Source organism: Leptosomus discolor, chromosome 2 (assembly GCF_034619465.1).
Source record: "Leptosomus discolor isolate bLepDis1 chromosome 2, bLepDis1.hap2, whole genome shotgun sequence".
Classification (NCBI taxonomy): Eukaryota; Metazoa; Chordata; class Aves; order Leptosomiformes; family Leptosomidae; genus Leptosomus; species Leptosomus discolor.
This window is the reverse complement of record NC_141392.1, coordinates 41135469-41139768: the sequence shown is the minus strand read 5'-3', so window position 1 is coordinate 41139768 and position 4300 is coordinate 41135469.

Below are 4300 nucleotides of genomic sequence, written 5' to 3'. Positions count from 1 at the left end.
CAGTCCAACTCGAAAGTGGCACCTACCGCCAACCTTTAATAGCAACAGCAACGGGCATCCCCACCCTCTGGGACTGTTCCAGCCTCACCCCCCTCCTCCTTTTTTCCTTTATGAGAGACGAAAAATACAGCTTCTTAACTGTGGTGAAACAGACTGACAAAACACCTGACAAGAGGTATTTTCAAACCGAGATGTTTATATGTGGGTCAAATACGACTTTGTGAAATCTTCCACCATCATAGTCAGATTTTTCTCATCTCTTACCTTGGAATATTAAACAGTCAAATTCCATTCTTGAGCTGAAGGTTGTTTATATAACCCAAGGATAAATGTATTCTTAAAGGCTGTTCTTTCTGGATGGTTTAGCACAATATAGTGCTTGAATCCATTTCACTTAGCTGTTGCAATATTCTAGCAGGAAACAGCCGCAGGATACTGCTGTTATGCAAAGGACAGGAGCACAAAGGATAATGCTTGTGAATACTGATCTCCTGATTGATGTAATCATTGCGATAAAAGACAACGTCTTAGTAGTATAAGACCTGACTCTTCTGAGTGAAGTCAGATACATGCAGCATAAATCTAGCTTCTTCTGGAGGCTGAAAAAGGAGGAAGGTCATAAGGCTGCGTAGAAGGTCTGCACCACACATCCTACAGTTTCTTGCCTCCATGGGATCCAGAGCAGCAGCAGAAGCCCCTGAACTGGCAGGTCGGTGGACACAGCTTCAGGATTCATGACTGCCTCAAAACACAGGGTGAGAGGGGATTCTTTCCCCAGCATGAAGGAGATGCAGAAATGCCTCCCAACAGAGTCCTGACACATCAGCTGCTGGGAGGCAATTTAACTGAGGCTCCTGCATTGGTAGGTTACAAACGGCATTCTAGCTAAATCGTATGTATTTTTCCAGTAATGCATGAAATCAAGGAAACATCATTATGAGTAATGAATTAGCTCTGAGGCTATCACAGTACTCACCAAACCTGCTACTCCCCTTTGAATGACAGTATCATGAAAGTTCTTACCAACTAGTTTATTTAAAATCTTCGTAAATAATGTACCCTTCTCATCTCTTCTTATCCTTTCGCCCTTCACACTTTCTCCTTCTCCTCTTTCTTAGTCTGCATTTCTTTTACTTTAGGAACAGCTAATGGTCCAAATGTTAATGCTAACCATCTCTTCCTCTTCCATTCCCTGTAATGGGAGAGAAACGTCCTGAATAAGTCTCTGCATCTCCACTGTAATAAACTAGCCAGTTGCAACATTCCCAGAATAGACCAAAAGACAGGCTTGAATTTTTTTAAAAAATACAACAAATCTGTAAGTAAACTGGTGATACTCAAAGACTGTTAACAATACTTAAACTCTGTAGCAGGGTGTGAATTTTGCATCAGTGCTGCAGCTACCCACAGAAAATAATTAAGCTTAAAAGATGAGCAAAAAAGGACTGCAGCATGCTAACTTCACATGGCCACACTTAAAAAGCTAGTGACACTTTAATGGCTATAAAAATAAGTTACCTCAAACAGTTCATAAACTTTATCATTTTAGGCCACCATTTTGCACAAAGTAGCCAAGATAACAAATTTACAACAATTTTTAGTGTTTAGTTTTCGTATTTTGTTACATAACTGTTAGTGCTACATATTGTAGTGATAAATATGTTGCACATCAATTATTCAAAAAATCATATACTGTATTGTTAATTACTCAAGTTTTACCTTTATAAATCTGAACAGTGATTAGTTTTTCTTTACAGACCCTATACTTGTTCTTTACAAAGGTCAACTGGAATCCTGAAATGCTATTGTTTTCTCAGGGCCTAATGCCTCCCTTCAAGCTGTATCCAACAAGTTAGATACCAAACCACCTCCCTCTTAGTGAGGAAAAAAATATTTCACTGAGAACACATTGATATAAGGTACATTTCATCAGTCATTGCAGGCTCAATATACAGAACACACTAAAATGCCAAGTATTTTATTAAAAGGATGGAATCATTACATGGAATGCTAATGTACACCTTTCTCCGTTTGTATATATATAAACATAAATGTGCATAGATGTAGTGATCACTGGCTGAAAACGTCATTCTTGACATTGCAATGAACATGCTTTAGTAAGGGCAGATAGTCAACATGGTAAGACAAATTACCTATGCATTTGTAGCAAAACAAAAATAACAAATATAAAAGAAAAAGTATTTATCATATGTTTTCTCTCAGATTATATGATTTAATCTAGAAACCAGACTGGATTCAGCATGCACTTTTAAACGTGACATAGAGCCAGTTTACCAGTGCTAAAGATCTAGAGGGGTGCACATATAAGGAATTTGCCTCTTCAGAAGCACAGGCACAAGCACAAAGTCAGTCACTTGTTCTAAACTGGGGTCACTCTCCACTCCCAGGAACTAGCTGAAAGCTTCTACATTTAGACCCTGATTTTTTCTAGTTATTTTTGAAGTTTTATTCTTGATGGCAGTACCAATGGCTACAGTGCCAACAGTTATTCAGCATGTTCCCTTTATAACTTTCAGAAGATTTGCTCCCAGAGGAAGCAAGTATTTTCTTAATCGCTTTTCTTACAGCTTTCACATAGACGGGAAAGCTGCATATTGCAGATCCACACCACTCGTTTAGCAGACTGAGGCAGAGAAATTACACCAGTGCAACAGATGATGTAAAGAACCACCTGCAAGAATTCAAAATTAGTTCTCTAACTTACTTGCCCAGTGCTGACAGGAAGCCGTGTCTGGGGCACAATCCTGTCACTGTTTTGTACCAGCAACACTTAAAAAGGTAAGGGCGGAGGAAAATATCTGTATCTGTTCTCTTTACTGAGCTCCAAGTAAGACAATCAATACTCACATTGCACCTTAGGCATAAGTTACCCTGCTCTTCTCTTAACTGTTATTTCACCAGAGTGCCAGAGCAGGTTCAGGACTAATATAGGATGATGCTCCTGGTCCGTGTACAGAATAAACAGATGCAAGATAACGATGTATAAAGCATACATTGTAACAAAAAACAAAACAAACAAAAAATCCGATTCTCCCTTTTCACTGACCTTTTTTTATTGGTGCTTTGATTTGCATGATTTTCTTCACTGTGTAGGTCAAGGGTCCTACCAGGTAGCACCAAGAGAATGGCTTGCTGAGTACACAGGGACAGCCTTCTGGGGGCTTCTGGTTTAACCATAACCCTAGTTATTGTCACCAGGACTTCTACCACCCACCACCCTGCAAAGCACCAATTCAGACCAACTGAACTGCAGCCAACTTCAAACATTCCTCCTTCTTCCCTGATAACTCTGTGCACTGGGAATGCTGGCAGTTCAGGGATCACAGGATAACTGAAGCTGGAAGGAACCTCAGGAAATCTCTAGTCTGACTTGTTCCACTGCTTGGCTGTCCTCGAGGTGAAAAAGCTTTTCCTTACATCCAATCCAAATCTCTCCTGTTTCAGTTCATGCTCATTGTCTGTGATCCTTTCACTATGAATCGCCCTGAAGAGGCTGGCTCCATCTTGTTGAAAACCTCCCTGTCTCTATTGGAAGGCTGCTATTAGGTTCCCCTGAAGGTGTTTCATCTCCAGGCCGGTCAAATGCAGCTCTCCCAGCTTCCTCTCATAGTACCACAACCCCTGACAATCCTGGGGGACTCCACTGAATTCACCTCGATTTACAGATGACTTTCTTGTATTGGGGTCCCAAAACTGGAGGCAGTATCTAGATGCGATCTAATGAGGGCTGAATCAAGGGCATAATCACTTCAGACTACTGGCTCCGATCTCGTCAGTACAGCATGGGATGCTGGCACCCTTCCTCGCTTCTGGGGCACACTGCAGGCTCATGCCCTACTTATTGAGCAACAGGACTCCACATCCTTTTCCACAGAGCTGCATCCCAGGCAGCCAGGGCCCAGTCTGCTGTGCTGCAGCATTGTTCTTCCTTCCCAAGCACAGGACTTTGCACTGGCCCTTGCTGAACATTGCAACATTTCTGTCAGTGCATTCCTCCAGCCTGACCAAGTTCTCCTGAATGGCAACCCTACAATATGCTTTAAGAAAATTCAGAGTAAAGACAACCATCAGAAATTTTGGCACAGATGCAGAGATTTCAGTACTGTGACCAAAACTGAACTGCCTGCAGAGCTTCAGATGCAGAATCCCTTCAGAATTTCACAGCTTAAGAATGCAGTTTCCTTTGGTAGCCCACAGACACTGCCACTGAAACCAGTCTCCAACCTAAACAGTCTACTGGCTGAAATCTACCTCATTCTTATGTCTCTCTAGCTCATCC